General features: G+C 48.5%; 1 protein-coding gene and 1 non-coding gene across 27 annotated transcripts in view; both read right to left on the bottom strand.

Annotated features, from left to right (window-relative positions):
* EPB41L1 (erythrocyte membrane protein band 4.1 like 1) overlaps nt 1-24679 on the bottom strand; it is a 145737-nt gene that overhangs the window by 98231 nt on the left and 22827 nt on the right. The gene's annotated exons all lie outside the window — the stretch shown is intronic.
* LOC118154398 (small nucleolar RNA U13) lies at nt 18621-18724 on the bottom strand. The gene has a single exon (XR_004744261.1). It is a non-coding gene; the product is annotated as a small nucleolar RNA U13 (small nucleolar RNA).

Raw genomic sequence — 24679 nt, forward strand, 5'->3', positions numbered from 1 at the left:
GTAACCTACTTCATAGCCTTTCTTTCCCCAACTTTCTATAAAATTTTCTGCCTCTGTTGTTTCTTGGAAATCAGTGAGCCAAGAGAATCCTCACTGGCCTAGCCCAGCCCTCCCCCTTCCTACACTGCTTCTCTTGGGGTACAGTGTCCCCACGGCCAGGAAGCTGGCCCTCCTGGGCTGGTTTTCTGGGGATCCACAAGCCAACCACCACTTCAGGCTGAATGAGATTCTGTCAGTCACTGGAAGACAGGCAAAGCTATAAATCCAGAGGACTATGATTAGAAAGCAAATTACAGGCCTCCCACTATAGGTTTCCAACTCGCAAAAACTTCTTGGCAGTCAAAGGGCCTTTACTCAAGTTGCTCAAAGTTTCCAGAGAGAGTGAACACACAAGGCAAGAGAGAAGAAAAATGGGATGCAACAGTGGCAGAAAATTCTATAGACAGCTGAAGAGAGAAGCCACTGGGAGGCAGCATGTCACAATAGTTAAAAGCAAGGCTTTGGCGGCAGGTCAAAGCTCCAGGGCATGTTCCAAAGCTTTCTAACTTCGACCCTTTGAGGAAGTAACTTACCCTCTCTGAGTCTTTATTTTCTCACCTGCAAACTGGAGATAATTCTCAGAGTAGACTAGGGATTGAGTGAGGCAATATATGTCAAATCATTAACTCAGTTCCTGGCACATATTAAGTATGCAATAAATAGTGGCTTTAAAAAAATGTGCTGGCAGGGCATGGTGGCTCACGCCTGTAATACCAGCACTTTGGGAGGCCAAGGCAGGCAGATCACCTGAGGTCAGAAGTTCGAGACCAACCTGGCCAACATGATGACACCCCATTTCTACTAAATATACAAAAATTAGCCGGGTGTGATGGCACACACCTGTAATCCTAGCTACTTGGGAAGCTGAGGCAGGAATCGCTTGAACCTGGGAGGCGGAGGCTGCAGTGAGCTGAGATCATGCCATTGCACTCCAGCCTGGCCGACAGAGCAAGACTCTGTCTCAAAAAAAAAAAAAAAAGTGCTAACCATATGACTCAGCAATTTTACTTCTGGGGCTATATCCAAAATAATTGAAAGCAAGGTGTCAGGCCGGTCATGGTGGCTCATACCTATGATCCCAGAACTTTGGGAGGCTGAGGTAGGCAGGTCACAAGGTCAAGAGATTGAGAACATCCTGGCCAAAATGGTGAAACCCTGTCTCTACTAAAACTACAAAATGTAGCTGGGTGTGGTGGCACACGCCTGTAGTCCCAGCTTCTTGGGAGGCTGAGGCAGAAGAATCGCTTGATTCTTGAACCCAGGAGGCAGAGGTTGCAGTGAGCCGAGATCGCACCACTGCACTCCAGCCTGGTGACAGATTGAGACTCTGTCAAAAAAAAAAAGAAAAAAGTAAGGTGTCAAAGAGATAGCAATACAGCCAAGGCCATAGCAGTATTATTCACATCGCCAAGAGGTGGAAGCAACAAGTGTCCATCAGCAGATGAACGGATAAACAAAATGCTATACACACATACACTGGAATATTATTCAGCCTTAGAAAGGAAGGGAATTCTGATACACGTGACAACATGGGTGAACTTGAGGAAGTTATACTAAGTGACATAAGCCAGTTACAAAAAGACAAACACTGTATGATTCTATTTATCCGAGGTATCTAGTCCAATTTACAAATACGGAAAGGAGAATGGCAGCTGCCACAGGCTGGGGGAGGAGGAAATGGGAGTTACTGTTGAATGGATATAGAGTTTCACTTTTTTAGTATTAAAAAGTTTGCCCGGCATGATGACTCATGCCTGTAATCCCAGCACTTTGGGAGGCTGAGGTGGGTGGATCAGTTGAGATCAGGAGTTCGAGACCAACCTGATCAACAGGGAGAAAACCTGTCTCTACTAAAAATACAAAAGTAGCTGGGTATGGTGGCGCATGCCTGTAATCCCAGCTACTTGGGAGGCTGAGGCAGGAAAATTGTTTGAACCCAAGAGGCAGAGGTTGCGATGAGCCGAGATCACATCATTGCACTCCAGTCTGGGCACAAGAGTAAAACTCGGTCTCAAAAAAAAAAGATTTAGGATGGGTATAGTGACTCATGTCTATAATCCCAGCACTTTGGGAGGCTGAGATGGGAGGATCCCTTGAGCCCAGAAGTTTGAGACCAGCCTGGGCAACATAGTGAGACCCAATCTCTATCCAAAAAAATTTTTTTTAATTAGCTGGCCCAGCACGGTGGCTCATACCTATAGATCCAGCACTTTGGGAGGCTGAGGCATGTGGATCACTTGAGATCAGGAATTTGAGACCAGCCTAGGCAACATGATGAAACTCTCTATCTCTACAAAAAATAAAAATATTAGCCAGGTGTGATGGTGCATGCCTGTAGTCCCAGCTACTTGGGAGGCTCAGGTGGGAGGATCCCTTGAGCCCAGGAGGCAGAGGCTGCAGTGAACCAAGATTGAGCCACTGCACTCTAGCCAGGGCAACAGAGTAAGACCCTATCAAAAGAAAGAAAGAGAGAAAGAGAGAGAGAGAGAAAGAGAGAAATAAGGAAAGAATGGAAAGAAAGAAAGAAAAGAATAAAATAACCAGGCATAGTGGCATGCATGTGCAGTCCCAGCTACTTGGGAGGATGAGGTGGAAGGAAGCCTGGGAGGTCGAGGCTGCAGTGATTGTGCCACTGCATTTCAGTCTAGGTAACAGAACGAGACTCTGCCTTGAAAAAATAAATTTAAAGAAATTTAAAGATTCAGGCTCACACTTGTAATCCCATTACTTTGGGAGGCTGGGGCAGGAGGATTACTTGAAGTCAAGAGTTCAAGACCAGCCTGGGCAAAAAGCAAGAAACCCACCTTTACAAAAAATAAAACATTAGTCAGGTACCACGGCATGCACCTGTAGTCCCAGCCACTCAGGAGGCTGAGGCAGGAGGACTGCTTAAGTTCAGGAGTTCAAGGACAGAGTGAGCTATGATTCCACCTGTGCACTCAAGCCTAGGTAACAGAGCGAGACACTGTCGAAAGAAAGAAAGACGATTTAAGAGTTCTAAAGATGGGTGGTAGTGACGGTGTTTCATAACATGAACCTACCCCGACACTGCTGAACTGTCCACTTAGAAATGGTTACAACGGGCGGGACACAGTGGCTCACACCTACAATCTCAGTACTGTGGGAGACCGAGGCAGTTGGATCACTTGAGGCCAGGAGTTCCAGATCAGCCTGGGCAACATGGTGAAACCCGTCTCTCAAAAACAAACAAACAAACTAAGCTGAGCACAGTTGCATGTGCCTATAGTCCCATTTACTCAGGAGGCTGAGGCAGGAGGATCACTTGAGCCTAGGAGGCAGAGGTTGCAGTGAGCTAAGATCATGCCACTGCACTCCAGCCTGGGCACCAGGGCAAGACTCTCCCTCAAAAAACAAGTGGCCAAGATGATAAATTTTAGGTTCTGTATATTTTACCGCAATTTTGAAAATTTTTTTGTAAGTTCTAGTAAAAAAAACAAACAAGCAAGTAAAAGGCCATGAGATAATGCCAGAGAAATAGGGGAAACCGAAACAGTGAGACCAAAGGAATACAAAACACGCACCTCCATGCACGCCCTTCCTAAGCTGTCAAGTATAACGGGAGGAGATTTTCTGTAGCGATTTATACCTCAAGGGTGTTCAGGACCCTACCTGATACCCTCAAGTCTTCCCCTACAGAGGGGTTGTTCTGATAATCACTGAACAGGCCTGTGAGAGTACCTATCTCACCCTCTTACCCTTTCCAGAATCCTCAAGGAAACCATAAAAAATCTAAGTCTAGATGTGAAGGAAGTCTATCTTTACAACAGGCAGAGATGGCAACTTCCAGGCAGAAGAGCAGCTTGTGCAGAGGCCTGAGCTATGAGCTACCATGGGAATCCTCTAGGGTGGCAGGAGCCTCGGGTATGTAGCAGGAAGCAAGAAGCAGGCAAGGGCAAAAGGCAAAAGGCCACAGGCTAGACACTTGCACTTCCCAACACCTAATGTACCCTAAAATGGGTACATATTTCTCTCTCCTAAAATGGTGAGAGAAATGGAAATCCAGACATAAAGTAACTTGCCCAAGGAAACACAGATGGTGAGCTAAGCGAGGATTCAAAACCAGCTGACTCCTGACCTCATGCTTATTGCTTCAGTCCATGTTATCAGTCCCTAAGGTCAAGACCGTGGGCTCTGGAGGCAGAATCCCAAATCCCACTCTCCCTCACTGGTTGTGTGATTTGAAAGAAATTACTTAACCTTCTGAGTCTCAGTTTCCTCAACTGTAAAGTAGGAATGACCATACATCTGCCTCATACATTTTAAGAGAATTAAATGTAATATTTCAAGGAAAGTGGGTTGCAGACAGTGATACTAGACAATACAAAGTAGGCCAGGCTCGGTGGCTCACACCTGTAATCCCAGCACTTTGGGAGGCTGAGGTGGGGGGATTACTTGAGGCCAGGAGTTCAAGACCAGCCTGGCCAACATGAAACCCTGTCTCTACTAAAAATACAAAAATTAGCCAGATATGATGGCGCGCACCTGTAGTCCCAGCTACTTGGGAGGCTGAGGCAGGAGAATCACTTGAACCCGGGAGGTAGAGGTCGCAGTGAGCCGTGATCATGCCACTGCACTCCAGCCTGGGTGAGAGTGAGACCCTGCCTCAAAAAAAAAAAAAAAAATCAAGAAAGAGAAAATATGAAGTAGCTATTCTTATTTATTATGCTTAGGCAACCCTCGCAGACTCCCACAGACAGACATGCAGCCATTGCTTCTGCCTACCTGAGGCCACTGCAGCCCATGGAGCAAGGCAGATGCCAGACCTGGACCCCTGAGTAGCTAAATAGCCCAGGCTGGGCGGTAACCTTGTAGGAACAGCCTGGAAACTACCACCTCCACTCTTTGTTCTCAACTCCATGACCTGGCTAAGTTGTTCTGCAAATGTTCAGTGGGATACAGTCGAAGCAGTCTCTATTCTCATGGGAATAAATGTAATAGAAAGATCTAGGGTTGCCTAGGGCTGCCAACTCCCCCACCCATTAGTCTCACCATGGGCTGGTCTCCTGCCCCACAGCACCTTCTGTGACCAGATGACCGAGAATGTCAAACTATCAATACCAGGAAGGCCCTTGGATACGATCTAATCCCAACCCTCATGCAGATGGGAATACTAAGACCTAGAGATTAGTGGGGACCTGCTTAAGTTCACAGCATGACCCAGTGGCAAAGCTAGAACACAACCTTGGGCTACCACCTCTCTGGTCTACTGGTGATTTATTTCACCATCCTTGTGTCTTGTTATGTCAAGCTTAAGAGTTTACATATTCAAAGTTCAAGAGTCTAGTCGCCCTTGCAAGTCTAATTCTGAGGTGGCCCTATGAAAAGGGGAATAACTTTGGAGACAGACAGACCTGGGTTCAAATCCCATCCCCGCCAATTCCTCGCTGAGTGGTCCTTAATTTATTTATATAGTAGAAAAAGACAATGGGGCAGAGGCTAAGAGCATAGGCTACAGTCTTAGCTTTGGCATTTCATGATGGGTGAGTCACTTTATCAACTGCTGGTTCAGCTTCCTCTTCCGTAAAACCTGCCTCACCTAGTCTTCCAAGTATAGAACAAGAAAAATATAAATGAAGAATTGGGTACAAGGCTTGCTATGAAGTAATAATGGATATACTGTTATCTCTTTTTCTCTCTCTCTCTTTTTTTTTTTTTTTTTTTAGACAGAGTCTTACTCTGTCGCCCAGGCTGGAGTGCAGTGGCATGATCTTGGCTCACCACAAGCCTCCACCTCACAGGCTCAAGCGATCCTCCCACCTCAGCCTCCTGAGTAGTTGGGACCACAGGCATGTGCCACCACACTCAGGTAATTTTTGCATTTTTTGTAGAGACAGGATTTTCCATATTGCCCAGGCTGGTCTCAAACTCTTGAGCTCAAGGTATCTGCCTGCTGCGGCCTCCCAAAGTGCTGAGATATAGGCATGAGCCACTGTGCCCGGCTGCTATTAATAATATTAGCTTTAATGCTATGACTGGAGTATGTTTTCTGCAGGTAGCTTTCTCAAAGCTCTAGTTCTCCCATTTCTCATTATGGAGTCATGGAGTGTTAAGCTGGCCAGGCCCTGTATCACAGACAACAGAACTGAGATCCAGAGGGAAATGGCCGCTCAAGGTCAAGGAAGAAGTTAATGAGAGGGGTGAACTAGAACCCAGATCTCTTGAATCTACTGACTTAATTCCCTAAACACAAGCTCTTACTTTGTGCATGGGCTTGCGGGGAGAAATGGTGGTCTTTCAAACCCCAAATACCAAAGGGTAGCTGGACCTCAGCCAGAATGGAACGGGAGTCACCTTGCCCTCACAGCAGTCCCAGGCCAGAAGCAAGGAGGGGCTCCGTGCTGGTGAACCAGGCAACTGGGCCAGCAGCCAGAGTGGCGCCGAAGGCACAGCTCAGGCCCTCTCACCAGCTACATAATAAAGTAATTATGGGATTAGGGATAAAATTAGTCACTTGTGTAATTATTTTTCTTAGAACAAGAGCAGAAAGGACCTTTTTCAAGAGTGGTTCCTTGGCCCTCCCAAGAGTATTCATGCAGAGACACAGATGAGTGCACACGTACACAAGCACATGTACACACACAGCAGCGACGGTGGTGTGTGGAGCGGGCGCTTGGCTTTCTGTGGACAGTGCCTCACAGCAGGTCCCACACCTACCAGGCCTACCCCTGAAAGCCAGGGGTGACATTCCCCAGTGTCTGCCTCACTGAACACGTTTATCACACTATCACAGGTGCACTGCCTCCCTTCTGAGCCCCCCATCATGGAGAATCTCGCTTCCCACTCCCAAGCCACAGAACATCAGGCCTGGACTCCCAAGCCCTCCCTCCATCTTGGAGGCTAGTGGTACAATTCCAGCAGGACCTGGAGGTCCAGTAATCCAGAGAGATCTTGGTACTGGCTGCTGTGGTAGGTATAATAATGCCTCCCACAAAGATCTCCGCATTCTCATCCCCAGAATCGGGTGAATGTCACCTCACATGGCGAAAGGGACCTTACACAGATGAGCAGGTGAAGAGTTCTGAGATGGAGAATGGTTCTAGATTATCTGAATGGGCTCCATGTAACCACAGGGGTTCTTGTAAGTCAAAGGAGGAATTGGGGGAGTCAGAGTCAGAGGAGACATGACAATGGTTGCAGAGTTGGGAGGGATGCAGCAACTAGAAGGGGCCATGAACCAAGGCATGTGGGCAGCCTGCAGAGATAGAAAAGGACAGGTGAGGGTGCTCCCTTAGCAGCTCTGCCAACACCCTGACTTCATCCCCATAAGGTCCATTTTCAGATTTGACCTCTAGAAGTCTAAGGTCACTCATTTGTGTTGTTTTAAGTATGTGGCAATTTGTTAGGGCAGCATTAGAAAACTGACACAGCCACCTAGGGAGGGGTCCTCAGAATTCACCTTTCCCTCTAAACCCAAACTCCCTCCTCAAGGGATAGCCAGGGAGACTCTGTGGAGCCAGATATCCCCTGGATATACCTGTGGGGAAGAAGCCTGAGCTGGGGCCCCAAGCTCTACCCTAGAGAGATAACTCTGTGGGGGAAAGCACCCCAGAAAGAAGGTGATGGCTCTAGGAGGCAAGGGAGAAACCCCACCGTATAGCTCCATCCAGTGACTACCACCCCTTCTACACATTCTTAAATAGATGGCCACCTACCCCATAAACCACACCATCCCCAGCAGTAGCCTGGCATCAGGGAAAAAGTGTTGGAGGCAGGAAGCCTGGTTCTGGCCTCGGCTCTGCTCCTGTGTCACCTGGTGGTGAGAGACCAGCCCCTTCCTCTCTCTGGGCCTGACCATTGTCATCACGGCTCACTGTATATCGAGTGTCTTCCATGCTTTCATGCATAGAAAGCCTCACACGTACCCTGTGAGGTGGCTCCCTGTCATGATGCTCACTTTACAGCTGAGGAAGTGGACTCAAGGTGGTTAAGAGGGGAGGCTGGTTTGAACCCAGGCAGCCCACTCCATAGCCCTATTCTGCCTCCCACCTTAGAGGGAATGAATGGATGGACAGAGGGTGGTTGGGAGCAGTCCCTACACACAAGGAACGGGCTCTTCAGATCTAAGAGAAATTTTAAAAAGGCTGGGTGCAGTGGCTCACGCCTGTAATCTCAGCACTTTGAGAGGCCGAGGTAGGTGCATCACCTGAGGTCAGGAGTTCGAGACCAGCCTGGCCAACATGGTAAACTATCTTCTAAAAATACAAAAATTAGCCAGGCATGTTGGCATATGCCTTTAATCCCAGCTACTCAGCAGGGTGAGGCAGGAGGATCACTTGAACCCAGGAGGCAGAGGTTGTAGTGAGTCAAGATCGTGCCATTGCACTCCAGCCTGGGCAACAAAAGCAAAACTTCATCTCAAAAAAGGGAGGGAAATTAAAAAAAAAAAAAAAAAGAGAGAGAGAGAAAAAACATTTCCTGCCCATTCACCCTGGATGCTGGGTGTTAAAGGTTGGCATAGCAGTTTGGCAAGTTTACCGAGAGCCTATTAAGGCAGCCACAGCCTTTGACCCAGAATTCCCTTCCGGGGTCCTCACCCCAAGAGACATCGTCATCTGAAATACAGGAAGAACATTTTATGCAATGTTCGTTGCACTGTTGTTCATAACAGCAAAAACTGGAAACAGCCTGAATATCCATCAGCAGGAGGAGGGATGAGTCGATCATGTGTTTAATAGAATGCTCAGTAACGACACAGAAAGCGGCTTCCAATACATGGCTAAGAGAAAAACTCAGGACGGTACTGATGATGCAGTAGAAATTATGGGTATGAAAGAAAGAGCAAAGGAAAAGCGGTGAAAGGAAACACACCAAACTCCCAACCATATTCAGGAGTAATTTTTTTCTGCTTCCGGTTTTCCCAAATCTTGGTACTATGCTATTATGGCTTTAATTAAAAAAAAAAAAAAAAAACTGCCAGGCACAGTAGCTCATGCCTATAATACCAGCACTTTGGGAGGCTGATCACTTGAGGTCAGGAGTTCGAAATAAGCCTGGTCAACATGGAGAAACCCCATTCCTACTAAAAATAGAAAAATTAACTGGGTGCCTGTAATCCCAGCTACTTGGGAGGCTGAGTCATGAGAATCACTTGAACCTGGCGGGTGGTAGTTGCATTGAGCTGAGATCCAGCCAACGCACTCCAGCCTGAGTGACAGAGTGTAATTCCATCTCAAAATAAATAAATAAATGCCGGGTGCAGAGGCACACTCCTGCAATCCCAGCTACTCTGGAGGTTGAAGTGGGAGGATCCCTTGAGTCCGAGAGTTTGAGGCTGTGATCACACCTGTGAGCTGCCACTGTACTCCAGCCTGGCCAACATAATGAGGTCTCATTTTTATTTATTTATTTATTTATTTATTTATTGAGATGGAGTTTCGCTCGTTACCCAGGCTGGAGTGCAATGGTGTGATCTCGGCTCACCGCAACCTCCGCCTCCTGGGTTCAGGCAATTTTCCTGCCTCGGCTTCCTGAGTAGCTGGGATTACAGGCACGCGCCACCATGCCCAGCTAATTTTTTGTATTTTTAGTAGAGACGGGGGTTTCACCATGTTGACCAGGATGGTCTCGATCTCTTGACCTTGTGATCCACCTGCCTCGGCCTCCCAAAGTGCTGGGATTAAAGGCGTGAGCCACCGCACCCGGCCCTATTTTTTAAAATAAATAAACAAATCGAATTTTAAAAATTAAAAACCAGTATTATTTTAAACACCACAATAATAACTTCAACGCAGCCCTGAGGAAGTCACACGCTGAGCAGTTACGGAGAGGAGCAGAAACAGGCAAATGAGGGCAGGCCAAAGAGACAGTGGGAAAGCCAAAGGGCAGGGTGTGCTGTCCCAGAGACCAAGGAGAGGGAGCACTTCTGGAGCAGTGAGCCTGGGGTCAGGGTGGCCTGGGACCCAATAGTGACCCGACACTTCCCCTAATCCTCCCCAGGAAGGCGCCTGAAAAAGTGCCCCCACCATGACCAGTGGCCCCAGGAGCAGTATTTACAATGCAAACCAGGCTCCCAGAAGTCGTAACACACCCACCTGCGGCCATTCATCCCCGGTCCAGCCCAAGCAAAACAGAAGCAGCAGTCTCACGTACAACAGCCTAGTCAAAATTTCCTAGTATCTTCAGGATAGGACTCTCTTGATCCATACCATTCACCAATTCTACCACCTGTGTTTCCACGGGAACTCCAAACATCCCCAGGACCCACTCCTCACCCCCACCCATGCTGGCTTCCCAGGCTCATCCCTCAGCCTCTTTGAGACAAGTCCCTTAGATTCTGTGCCTCTTCCATGTAAGCTACACAAGCTTGCCCTGGGGGTCACATCCTCATTGGCACAAATTCACCCTCCCAACACACCCATCAGCCTTTTTTCTTCTGAGAACTCCCCTTCCTCCCTCTCTCCACTCAACCTATCCAGGACCCCAGGCAAACCTCAACAAAGGAGGGAAGGTCCCCCAGCAACTCATGTCTGACTTCAATATCCCATCCCTGCCTCCCACCACACCTGTGACAGACAGTGGCCAGGTCTAGGCTGCTGCCTCCAGAGCCCAGAGGTGGAGGGAGGCTAGGTCACAAAGCTAAAAACTAAACCAGGCTCTGAAGGCCGACAACCTAAGAAGCCCCCTCTGACCCTCAATCTGGTGAGTCGACAAGAAGAGGAGCTGAGTCACACCAGATGCAACCTCATCACCCGCTATGCTAAGAAACTGACATTGCTTACAGTCCAAATGCACGGGTCATCCTCCTGGGTAGCCTGTGGTAATGAGTGTCGCTGGGCCGAGGCAGGGCCAGTACCAATTAAGCTGCTCCCTTTCCTGCCAGTGACCTCAGTCTCATTACTTTGCTCCATTTTCAACTTAACTGAAAAATCCTCATTTGAGCTCCCTGGAGGATCTTAAAAGTGTTATTCAAACATTAGCTCTGACACACAGCCTCCCCCATCCGCCCAAGGCGACACATTTTTCTCCCTGCTTTTTGGCACTGCCAGGAATGAGCAATATCTAAGGCCTGGCCTGGGGCACCTCAGGTCCTGCAGCCGAGGGTCCCTCCTCATCCCCATCTCCCTGCCTTTCCCATCTCCCTGCCTTGTTTAGAAGAGAGAGAAGGGAAGGCAATTGCTATCTCCTATATGGAAAACATGCCATCTTGGCAACAAGCCCCATGAAGTGGCATTATTATTCCTGCGTGATAGATGGGGCAACTGATCCACCCTCCCAGGTTACCTAGCCAGCAGGTAGACAAGTCAGGCCTGGAACCCAGGACTGCTGAGCTCCAGGACTCTTCTAGCTGCCCAGCCACACCGTGCAGCAGACACGAGCACCTATCATGCATTCCTCCTGGCTTCTGATCCTGGGCCTTGGTCCAGGTGAGACAGATAAGGACGAGAGGGGTTGCAGGATGTGGGGCTTCTAGGACAGGCTTCAGGGAGCACAATTTTCCTAGAGAAAACCAAAACAATGCTCAAAGCTGGTTGCAACCCCCTATTCTGACCTGCATCTTACAAGGGAATCTACAAGAGAGAGAATCCAGTCAGAGGCACACAAGAGGCATGAGAAGGGCTATGGAAGGTCAGAGAGGAGGACATCTGGGCTGTGTGGTCAGGGAAGTCAGAGCTTGAAGGACCGGAGTTTAGCCCAGTGCCTTCATTTTTATAGGGTAGGGAAACCGAGGCCCAGGGAGAAGAGACCTGCCCAAGGCCAAGAGTAAGTCTGGGTATATCAGGATTGGTATATAGGTTTCCTGATTCTTAGACTAGTTTTCCTGGACCTAGGAGGATGAAAGGCCTGGAGCAGACGCTGCCTGGGATTAGTGAAAGATGGATGAACAAGGGGGTCCGGCACCCCAAGCTGAGGAGGTGGGACAGAGACACCTACACAGTGCATCCATGGGGACTCCAGCCTTGCTCATCTCTCACCTCAGGGAATTTGTAGGCAGAAGAGATGCCTTTCCATTCACCAAAGCTCCAGCTCCAGCAGGAGCCAATCAGGGCCTCAGAATAAGGCAGAAACTTTGGTTCCCCTGGCAACTCACACAAAGGCATCTCCTCATCACTGCAATCAGCTGGGGTGGGGATGCAGACTGTATTCCACCCAACCCAGACAGGACTCTCCTCTCCCTTTCTGATAAGGAGGAGTATCAACCTAATCCCTTTGGTTTTAGCCCTGAAACTTCAGTCATATCCCTGAGCTCATCTCAGATGGCAGGCGGAATAGGGATGAGCCTCACTGTTGGAGGCTTAGGACGATAGCTGAGTCCTCTCCAGTCTGCAAGTGTCCTCCCACTGCCACTAGGTGTGTGCCTCTGAGATGGGCCAGGGGCTATGCTGATGCTCATTAATTCATCGACCCATCCTCCTCTACAGAGGCAGTGCCAGCTGCATGCCATGGGAAAGCCTGTAGCTGTCAGTGAGGTGCCTGGGCCAAGCCCAGCTGTGGCATTATTCACAATGATGAGTAAGTTTCATGCACCTTCTCTTGTTCCCATCCATAAGGAAAATTAGACTGGATAATCTAAGACCTAAGTTTCTCTGGAGGGTGACCTTCCCATCCACATCCATCAAGAAAATAATGGGAAGAGGGAGCAAGCAGGAGCTCACCTTTCACCACTCTTGAAAAGTTGCCTAGCCGTGGTCCAGAGCCAAGGAATACATACACAAAATGCTCCACTCACTGGAACTGCCTCTTTGTACATGCTTTGAAGAAAATCACAAGAAAACTGATAGACTCTGAAATACAGCTTCTAAATAAAATCCCCAGCTTTGTCACCACCAAAGGGGGCCGAGCGGCCACCCCTCCTTAGAAGGTATGCACAGTGTCCCCATGGGGGGCCCTCCTCATCCCTAATGGAGGAGTCATCATACAGAACTTTTAGAAAGATTTTCTACACTGAGAGTCAGATAAAAGAGAGGTTTCTCAGGGAGCTACTGAATTCCCAGAAAAGTCAAACTACAGGCATCAAAACCCACATGCACTGTCCATACTTTTCAGCTTTATAATCTCGTCAGCCACCCCATCGAGAAAGCCTGCAGTCATCCAAGATGAGTTCCCTTCTTCCCCCTCCCTTCCCCCATACCCATCAGGCCCCACACTCCATCCATTCTCGGTCCCTACTCACTCTGTGATCTGTTCCCTCTTCTACACTTCCACGAGCCTGAGATGAAGCCCATCACTTCTCCCCAGGCCACACCAACAGCCTGCCATCTGTCTCCTGGTCTCTAGCCTTACCCTTCCGATTCATCCTCCCACTGCCAGAAATCGGATCACATCATTCCCAACCTAATACCCTGCAGTGTCTTCATCACTCTCCAGATAAAGTGCCAGCTCCTGGCCCAATATACACACGGGCTGCAGGAGCTAGACCCACTGGCTGCTCCACTTGCCTCCTTGCCATCCCCAACACACACAGGAAACTCCTGCCGCTCCAAAGCACCCTCCTGTTTTATGCCGCTGTGCTTTTTTCTGTGCATTTGTTGTTCACTCTACCTTTCTGAATCCTCCACCATTGAAAGGAAGATAATAGCTCACCTTTACTGAGTGCTCAGTACATGCCAGGCTCTCTCCTAAGCCCTTTGCAGGTTCTACCTTATTGATCCTCTGCAAGAAAACTATGAGGCAGGTACAAACAGCAGCCTGTTTACAGATGAGGAAACACAATTGGAGATGCGGATGAGCCTGGCAGAAGTCACACGGTTGTTAAGGGAAGGGGCTCAAATAGAAATCCAAGCGTCTGACGCTTAGGCCACCCCTATCCTCCTCTCCCTAGAAACAGTGTAAATGCCAGGAAGGTTCCCAGCCTGTCTCTCTCTGGGTTTGTCCCCAGCCCTGCACCGCCACCATCATACAGCACAGCCCCTTGAGTATGAAAAGTGGCTGAGCTCACACCTCAGAAGCAGAGCTTTATAGTTACATTAATGGCCCAGCAATGACTTCCAGCTACTGTCTTTCAGGAAGTCTGAACTCTTTGGCCGAGCATCAGGGACCAGCAAGATCTGGCACGAGCTCATCACTTCCCAACATTAATTGCCGGATGCATCCCCTACCACCATGTATGCAATCTATCAGTGAGTATTTATTATGTCTGCCATGTCAGTTCTCACTAAAAGCTGCCATTTATTGAGCACCTAAGAGCCATAACCTATGCCAGGCACTCAAGTAGCACTCTCTCATTTCCTTACTAGTCACTCATTCATTCATCCAACAAATACTTATTGAATACACTGTGTGCCATGCCATGTGGAATCAAGAATGAACATGACATTAAAAGAAGAAGACAGTGCTGGGCGCAGTGGCTCACACCTGTAATCCTAGCACTTTGGGAGGCCGAGGAGGGAAAATCACGAGGTCCAGAGATTAAGACCATCCTGGCTAACACAGTGAAACGCCGTCTCTACTAAAAATACAAAAATTAGCCAGGCGTGGTGGTGGACACTCAGCTACTTGGGAGGCTGAGGCAGGAGAATTGCTAGAACCCAGGAGGCGGAGGTTGCAGTGAGCCGAGATCGCACCACTGCACTCTAGCCTGGGTGACAGAGAGACTCAAGAAAGGAAGGAAGAAAGGGAGGGAAGGAGGGAGGGAAGGGAAAGAGAGAGAGAGAGAGAAAGAAAGAGACAAATAGCTACAAATTGTGATAAGCATTATGAAGGAATCAAGAGGTGGTGGCAGAAAGCAGTGCACGGAGTGGGAGGACTAACTTAAATGGGGACATAAAGGATAAGAAGGAGCCAAGGTGGCAAAGAGCCAGGAAAAGAATTCTTTTTTTTTTTTTTTTTTTAATTTATTTTTTTTAATTTTTATTTTTTTTTTAAATTTTTATTGGATTTTAGGTTTTGGGGTACATGAGCAGAGCATGCAAGACAGTTGCGTAGGTACACACACGGCAGTGTGCTTTGCTTTTCTTAGGAAAAGAATTCTAAGAGGGAACCTAAGCATGTGTAAAGGTCTTGAGGCTGGAATGAATTTGCTAAATGAATAGAGAGAAGACTCCTGTGGCTGACGTAAATGACCAATGGAGAGACAGATGGTTGGAACAGGGAGGCAGGGACCAGCTCACTCAGGGCTCTGTATGCCATGGTAAGGAGTTTAGATTTTATTCTAAGGGCAGAGGAAAGGCACTGAGTGACATGGTCAGATTTGTGTTTTGCAAAGTTCACTCTGGCTGCCACTTGGAAAGGAGACTTGAGAATATAGATGATGTATGTAATGCACGCAAAGTAATTCACATTGAACTGGCATATAGGTGCTCAATGAATGTTAATTCCCTTTTCCTTCTCTCTCTAATGCCCTATCTCAGGCTGGGAATGTCCTCTTCATCTAACTCCCATTCCTTCTTCAGATCTATACATTGTCAGAACTTAAATTTTCTGCCCAGGGCGGTGGCTCACTCCTGTAGTCCCAGCACTTTGGGAGGCTAAGGTAGATGGATCACCTGAGGTCAGGCGTTCGAGACCAGCCTGGCCAACATGGTGAAACCCCATCTTTACTAAAAATACAAAAATTAGCCAGGCATAGTGGTGGATGCCTGTAATTCCAGCTACTTGGGAAGCTGAGGCAGGAGAATTGCTTGAACCTGGGAGGCAGAGGTTGCAGTGAGCTGAGACTGCACCACTGCACTCCAGCCTGGGCAACAGAGTGAGATTCTGTCTCAAAAAAAAAAAAAAGAACTTAAATTTTCTGAGGACATGTGATCTGGAAGACATGTGTCTTCTTGGTTAGATAGGGAAACTGAGGTCCAGCAAGAGTATACAATTTTCCCAGGGTCACAGAGGTGGCCTGTAGCAGTGGTGCGACTTTCCTGCTTTCCCTTCTTCCCCTGAACTAGACCATGGGCTGATCTGAAGATCAGGAGGAACGGGAGGCAGCAAGTACAAGGGTCTTTCCTCTGTTCTCTACTTCTGCCCCTCCCTCGATCATGGTTCTCAGAAAGCCTGGTTCTCAATCAATTATGGTCTCAGGGTAAGTGGAGCGTGGGAGGGGACCTAGAGAAAGCCCCTTCTCTAGGTATCCTCTCTACTTCTGCTTGAGCCAGATAAGGGCAGGCCAGACTGTAGGAAGAAAACTTTCCCATGGAGACTGGATCCTTGCTGGGATGTTGGCTGATCCTATCAACATCCCCAGGAAGCAAGCAGGGGTCGAGGCACTCATTTTACCCAGCCAGGACCTACAGCAGTCAGTGCTCTATCATTTATTTAGGGATGGAGAGAAAATGGAAAAGCCCTAACTAGAATCATATAGTGTGGCTGTCTGAGGATCGCTGAGCCCAAACCTCCTTGTACAGGTGCTGAAACTGAGGTCCAAGAAGGGAAAGGGGCTGGCCAAGGGCCACATACCAAGTAAGCAGCGGAATCAGGACTAGAAGTGGCTTCTGCCTTCCAGCTTCCCAGGAAACCTCCCTTGAGAAAGGTGAAAAGGCAGAAGTGAGGCTGGGATTTGGGGGCATGGAGGTAAGGACAGGGCAGCACTGTCTCCTCAGACCTGCCCCACCCCAGCTCCCAGCCCTCACACTGCTCATGGGTATGGTCAAACCTGCCAAACCAGTCTCTGTGCCAGAGCCGAGTCACAGAGCCCAGAGCTGCATCGGTGTGGGTGAGGCTGTGGACACCAAGAACCAGGGGTCAGGAAGGACACAGAGAGGCTCTTCCAGGCCTGCTAGCTGAGGCCACATGGCCACTGGCTGGAGAGAGGATAGGTGCTCACCGCTGAGCGGCTCCACCACCAGGAATGGCGCTCAGCAGGACTCACCAGGCCTCCTGTCCCCATTAGGTACAAAGGCCTGCCCTCTGCATTGCCCTCTCCTCTGGACACTCAACCTATCAGCTGTCTGTGTCAGTTGGGCAAGAGACCCAGAAACTTATCTGAGAAACATGACAGGAGGCAGGAAAACATGACAAATGACATGGAGATACTTCTACCCCCCAACCAAAGCACCAGGATAAAATGTGGCCACTAGAAGAACCACTAGATTGAGTAATCGTGTGGAACAGAACTCCTGCCACATTGACTCACATCAGCATATGATATGAGCAACAAATAAAACTTCGCTGCAGTAAGACACGAGGTGTGAGCATTGTTTGCTATAACTAGTATTATTTATGTTGACTTATGAGTAGACTTGCTGGATCACAGGCTATGTGTATGTCCCAATTTACTAGAAAATTAAATTTTACGGGCCGGGCACTGTGGCTCAAGCCTGTAATCCCAGCATTTTGGGAGGCCGAGGCTGGTGGATCACGAGGTCAAGAGATCGAGACCATCCTGGTCAACATGGTGAAACCCCGTCTCTACTAAAAATACAAAAAATTAGCTGGGCGTGGTGGCGCGTGCCTGTAATCCCAGCTACTCGGGAGGCTGAGGCAGGAGAATTGCCTGAACCCAGGAGGCGGAGGTTGCGGTGAGCCGAGATTGCGCCATTGCACTCCAGCCTGGGTAACAAGAGCAAAACTCCGTCTCAAAAAAAAAGAAAAGAAAATTTTACAATTATTGTTGAAAAAAAAAAAAAAACCTGGCTGGGTGTAAACACGCTCTATCCTTTGCCCTCCCCCACTCTGCGAGCAAGGCCCAGGAACAGCTGAGCACACAATGCACTTGTGCAGGGAAGGGTCAGTAGATCTGGGTCCTGGCATAGTTTGGTGGCACTCAGCAAAGTCTTGGGGAAAGAGGCCCTTCTAGGGCTTTGGTTTCACCACCCTTCCTGAGGCAGGACTAGGTTAACTGCATAGTTTTCGGGGGCCTTGAAAGTCTGCTCTCACTCCACCTGCACTCTAGCCCTCTCCACTTCCTGCCCAAAGGAAAGCATAAGAGGTTACACCCACCAGTGTGTGGGGTCTCTGCTGGACAGGTCTGGCTCTTGTGTCAGGGGCTGCCTTGCTGGAACCTGTTCCGACAGCTCTGAGAAGCCAACAGGAAACTCCTCAGGCTAAAGTATGGGGAAGTTGATGAGCTACCCATCCCAGAGGTCACTTCCAGGGCATGTGAGACCCAGGAGCCAACTGCTAGGCAGAAAAGGACCTTGGAATCAGCCTGTGTTCCTGTGAGCACACGAGACATAGGCCAGGCAAATGCCCCACAAATGTCAGGGACTGTTCTCATATCCCAACCGATCCTCTCCTTTGGTAGATGGGGAGGAAGAGAACCCAAGAGAGTCAAAGACCAGCCTAAGGTCACCCAGCAAGGCCATAGCAGAGGCAGGATCACAGCCCAAGCCTGACCCCCAGCCCGGGGCTCCCAGCACATGCTACCTTCCCCAACAGAGGTATTTTTCCAAATTCAAAATCATGCATCCCATGGAGGAACCAAGACACATCTTTGTCACTACTTCTTGGGAAATGCCAGAGAATGGTATGAAGTTCTGCTTTCAGACTGCTATAAAAAAACACCGTCAACTGGGTGGCTCATAAAACAACGAAATGTGTTTCTCACACTCTGGAAGCCAGACGTCAAAGATCAGGGTGCCGGCGGATTCAGTGTCTACTGAGGGCTGCTTTCTGCTTCAGCAATGGCATCTTCTAGCTTGTCGTCATATGGTAGAAGGGAAAGCTGGCTCTCTGAGATCCCTCTTTTTTTTTCACGTCAGACAGGTAATACGCTGACACTGTAACAACGGTCAAAGGTGGCACATCTCACACATGTGTGTGAACACCCAATCATCATGCTCAGGAACTACAAAAGGCTCTGGGATCTCTTTTTTCAGGGGCGTTCTTCCATTCATGAAGGTGGAGCCCTCGTGACCTCATCACCTCCCAAAGGCCCCACCTCCTAATGCCATTACCTTGGCGGTTAGGATTTCAGCAAATAAATTACAGGGGGACACAAACATCCAGACGATAGCATATGTTTACCTGCCATGTTCGCCTCTCTCAGTACATGGGACAGTGTCTGGATTATGGTAGGAACTCAATAAAAATTTCCTGACTAAATCAGGACCCAATGGAGGAGCAGCTGGAGGCAGAATCCATTTCTAGGCCCAAGCACTGGGGTGGTGAGTAGGAGAACGAGAAACAGATGAGAGAGAAAATATGAATCCGGCTGTCCAGACTCAGGCTCCAGCCAGGCTACATCAAACAGGCAGGGACACAGTCGGCCTAGAGCTTCAGAAATCCTGGGTTCAAAGGCAAAAGGCAGATTGCCCCCATCGTGCTGAATGAATGGACTTCAAGGCCCGTGTGTGCTTCTGTGGCTTGCCAAGTTCACGGGGCCAGTCCCTCTTTGCTCACTCAGTCTCCAGCTGGACTGGCTGCCCTTTTCCTCCCCTGTACTCTATAGTCTGGTGGGTAAGACTCAGCACAGCCTCTGGTTTTGAATCCCAGCTTCACCAACACTTAAGCAAATTATGACACCTTTCTGTGCCTCCGTTTTCTGATCTGCCAACTAGGGATTATACTATGACCTGTTTCTTAGGATGAGGATTAAATGACTTTAAGGCATACAGAAATGAATCACTTATAACCATGCCTGGCTTAGAGTAGGGACTTGATAAATGGTCATCTGTTTTAATGGTTATTAGCGCTTAGTAATAATGTTACTGACAGTTTCTAGCTGTGATCGGTTGAAGGCCAGAACAGCAATGTCAGGGGCTGACTCAAGCTGAGAAGGGCCACTTGGAATGATGAAGCAAGGACTAGCTTGCTCTGGGAGAGAGGACACCTGTGCTCAATTTCACTACTATCAGGCTCACCACGTGATAAGCGCAGAGGGTTCAGGGGAGGAGGGTGGGCAGGGAGAGCGGTATTGAAGAATGGGCTGAGATGGGCTTGCCCTGGATGGAGGGCGGTGGGCAATCTATCATTGTTCCTCCCCTGCTTAAAAATTCATCAGTGACTCCTCCTGCTCTTCTGAATCAAAGCCAGCCCTAATCTCATCACAGGATTCCAGGGCATCTTGGACTGGCATGAAGATACCCTGCCCTGCTCACCTTGCCCTTTATTATTATTATTATTGAGAGGAGTCTTGCTCTGTCATCTAGGCTGGATTGCAGTGGCTCAATTTCGACTCACTGCAACCCTCCCAGGTTCAAGCAATTCTCCTGCCTCAGCCTCCCCAGTAGCTGGGATTACAGGTGCATACCATCATGCCCGGCTGATTTTTATATTTTTAGTGGAGATGGGGTTTCACATGTTGGCCATGCTGTTCTCAAACTCCTAACCTCAAGCAATCTGACCACCTTGGCCTCTCAGAGTGCTGGGATTACAGGTGTGAACCACCGCACCCAGCCATACCTTGCCCTTTCTTTTGGCCATGTCTCTGATCCTCCCTGGTCCAATCAGCTGTCAGCCTCCTGGGCAGTCGCCCTGCTCTACCCAGGGCTGGTCAGGGCCCCTTCGGGCACTGCAGTCCCTGAGCCCGCCTCTGCTCAACCCTAATCACACCATGTTGTCCGTGCTTGATTCTTCTTCTAAGTCTCCCTCTCGACTACGAGGAATGAGAGAGGTCTCGTCACATTGATATTGGTTTCTCAGCATCCTCAGGGATAGCTTAATTATAGAAGTGCTTGGTTAAGATTTGCTTAATGAATCAAGGGTTGGAGGAGATAGCAGAAAAACTTATTTCAACCCTCTAAAACTCTAATCAATTGCCCTGGGTGAGTCATTTAATCTTTCCAGGCCTCTGTTTCTTTATCTGTTCAATGGGGATCATTATTCTTGCCCTGCCTACTCCACACACAGCTGCTGTGAGGATCAATAAATGTGCTTTTTAAGATGCTCTTGCCAGGCGTGGTGGCTCATGCCTGTAATCCTAGAACTTTGGGAGGCCAAGGTGGGCAGATCACCCGAGGTCGAGAGTTTGACTCCAGCCTGACCAAGATGGAGAAACCCCATCCTTACTGAAATACAAGATTAGCCAGGTGTGGTGGCACATGCCTGTAATCCCAGCTACTCGGTAGGCTGAGGAAAGAGAATCGCTTGAGCCTGGGAGGTGGAGATTGTGGTGAGACAAGATCGCACCACTGCACTCAAGGCCGGGCAACAAAAGCAAAACTCCATCTCAAAAAAAAAAAAAAACATGCTATTACATCAAAACAAAGTTTTTAAGTAAAATAAATAAATAAATGTTACCTCCATTAATGCATTCATTGAACAAATATCTATTAAGCACCAACATGTGCAGGGCATGTTCTAATATGATCTCAGGTATTCTTTTTTAAAAAAATTGAGATATAATTTATGTGCCATAGAATGTACCACTTTACAGCATACAATTCATTCCTCTTGAGTATATTTACATACAGAGTTGTGCAATCATCATCACTAATTCCAGAATTCCAGTTGTTCTTGCTGTTAAGTGCTGAGCTGTAACCTCCAATGCTCCTTAGGAACCTGGGTCTCTGGTTCTGGTTTGGCCCAGATGCTGGGAAAGCCTAGGGTACCCCTTGGAAGGATTTCTCTGGAATAGAAGTAGGCACTCAGTACACTCCGTGTTTCATTTAATGAAACAAAGCGGTAGATTTTCCTGGGGAAAGGCCCATCGTATCAGCCCAGTTCAAGCCTTTTCCTAGCCTTGTCTCTCTAAGCTGTCCTGAAGGCAGCGACTGTGCTGACTCCTGCCTCAGTTTCCCTATCTATTCCCTGAGCAGCAAGCAGGGAATGAAACCCATTCCTCCAATAGCCCACAGATGGATGCCCCCTAACAAATGGCTAATCTTGTCCACATTGTCAGAAGGAAAAGTCTAGCCTCTTATGTTAGTTGAGATTGGCAAGAGCAGTTGGTTAGCGCTGGATTTGGGGAATGCTCAAATACAGAACTGGTGAGTGAGGCTTTACTCTGGAGGCCTTAGGCAGCCTGGGAAGGTCTGAACTCAGAACAGGAACCCCCCGCACTGGGCTGAACCAGATAGGGGTCCTGGAGGTAGAGAGGGACTAAGAGGCCAGCCAGAGGTTCTCCCAGTAGCTGTCAGCACTGGGCACTGAGAATATAGGTCAGGTTTCCTGGGCACTGGCTCCTATCTTCTAGCCCTGCTCCGCCAGTATCATCTGTGTAACCCTGGAGAAGTCACTTATCTTCTCCGAGCCTCAGTTAACCTACCCACAAAATGGGGATAATTATGCCCTCCCTGCCTTGCCTCTCAGGATTATGAGAAAAATCAGATGAGATGATACACTGAAAAGCCCTTTGCAGAAAAAAAATATAAAGGACTTTAATTCTAGTTCTAGTGTCAGCCAGGTGATAATGGCCATAGGGTTGAAGGACTCTAAAGAAAGAATTTTTCTGCCCTTATCTGCCTCTTTTTCCCTTACAGAAATGCTGGAATCCCTTCAAGAAGGACTGGAGAAATCCAGGGACTCCAGAGACCATAAGAGTCACAGAAGAAATACTGGATGTCTGGACCTCATGTGGGTGACATTCCAGAGGCCTGGGTCCCCCAGAGACACCCCTCTGGCTCTCAGGCAAGCAGCAAGCCAGGAGGAATGATCTGTTACCACGTAGGGGAGAGACTGGAGAGCAGCCAGGGTATCCAAAGTCAGCATTTCAGAGCTGCTGCCACAGGAGAAGGAATTGACGGTCAAGAGCAGGGGAGAGAAGGGGCTGTTTTCCATGTTGAGTCTCCACACTATGTCCCTCCTTCAGGAGTCAGTGACACAGCCATTCATATTTCATGTGACAACTACATTTGCATCACTTTCCTTCTCTGAACCTCAACTTTCTCATCTGCAAAATGGGATGATAAAACCCCTGACTCACTGTGAGTCCAGCTCAACAAAAATAACTGCTATTCTTCTATCCTTGGAAACCGAGAGAGCTCCTGGCACTACATCATACTCTTTTCCCTGATTTCCCACCTGTGCTGTTTGGAGAAAAATTCAAAGGCACTTTAGGGACAGAGCCCAGGCCTCTGGAGCCAATATCCACCTTCCAACAAACAGATGAGTTTAGCTAAGAGACGGCACAGGAGGAAGGAGCCCCTCCATGGGTGAGAGGCACGTGCTTCAACCTGCTGTCCAGGGAGGACCTGGAGAACCCTCTCTCTCATCAAGGCTGCTAGAGGCCATTCTGGTGCCTGGAGCTCTGTGCTGTCTGGAGAAAGTGCTGATCCTTGGGGAATGGACCATTCTTCCCTTCCCTCCATTCGCCACCAGGAAGAGGGGAATGAAGCACTGACAGTTGTTGGTGCCTAGATGCCCTTGTCTACCCTCCAGATGGGGGCCTGCCCACCTCACATCAGGAGGAAAGGAAATAACTGGGCACCTGTGTTGAGCTGTCCTGGAGAAGATCAAACCTCTTCACATCTCTGAAGAGAACAGTCTGGAAGAAGGAGGTACCTTGTGTGGGGCCTGAAAGCACAGCTGGCCACAACCACCCTCATCCTCGCCCCCACCTCCGCTCTTCGGTTCCCCCAACACTATCCCTGCTTCTCACCAAACCTTCCTGGAGACCCCTCCCTGAACCAAGTGTCCAAATCCTATTACCCTTCAGCCCAGATAAGATCCAACGTCCCCTCCTCCCACTTCCCCTGATCTCTCTCCTCTAAACTCCAGTTGCATTTTTCCTGTCCCTCTTAATGGCAATTTGCATGATGACTGTGTCTCGGTCACATCTGCACACATGTATTCCCCCTCTAGGTGACACAGCTGGTGGCAGTGGGTCCTGGTATAGGCTCTGGAGCTAGGCAGACCTGAACTCAAATACCAGCTTTGCAGTTTCTTAGTCATGGGACCCTGGGTAAGTCATTTATTTCCTCTGAGCCTCAGTTCCCCCTGGAAAATGGTGACAATAACAGAACCTACTCTCTAGAGTTATTGTTAAAATTATTATTATTATCATCATATTTTTGAGTCTTGTTCTGTTGCCCAGGCTGGAGTGCAGTCATACAATCTCCGTTCACTGCAACCTCCATCTCCCAAGTTCAAGTGATTCTCCTGTCTCAGCCTCCTGAGTGGCCAGGATTACAGGCGTGCACCACCACGCCTGGCTAATTTTTGTGTTTTTAGTAGAGACAGGGTTTCACCATGTTGGTCAGGCTGGTCTTGAACTCCTGACATCTATTGATCCACCCATCTCAGCCTCCCAAAGTGCTGGGATTACAGGCGTGAGCCACTGTGCGTGGTGTGTTGTTGCAATTAAATGAGATAATACACATAAAGATTTCAACATGGAGCCTGGCACAATGTTAGTAATATGACTTATTGTGATGGTGACCATTCAGGCAGGTTCATGGATAATTTGTCTTGACATCTCCTGAAACACCTAACACAGAGCCATATGCTGGATGGATGGATTTGTGTGGAGGTAGATATGTGCATTGCATAGGGAAGCCCTTTCCAACAGGCAGAGCAGTGCCACCTGGGCCAGGGCTGCCTCTGTAGGTCATGAGCTCTGTACATACAAGCAGAGGCAAGATGGCCACTTGGTCTACCAAACAGAGGCTGGAGATGTAGTAGTCAGAGCATGGGTTCTGAAGCCAGATTCCTTGGGCTTCAAACCCAGCTCCCTTACATACTCAAAGTGTGGCCTTAACTGGGCCTCAGTTTCCTCATCTATAATATGGGGAAATAACAGTAATAATAAGACCTACCTAAAACACTGTCATCAGAGCTAAATGAAGGAATACACATAAAGCAACAGAATGTGCCTGGCACAGGAAGAGTAATTCAATGCACATTAGCTATTGCTATTACTGTTGGTATTCACATT

The sequence above is a fragment of the Callithrix jacchus genome, chromosome 5 (assembly GCF_049354715.1).
Source record: "Callithrix jacchus isolate 240 chromosome 5, calJac240_pri, whole genome shotgun sequence".
Taxonomy (NCBI): domain Eukaryota; kingdom Metazoa; phylum Chordata; class Mammalia; order Primates; family Cebidae; genus Callithrix; species Callithrix jacchus.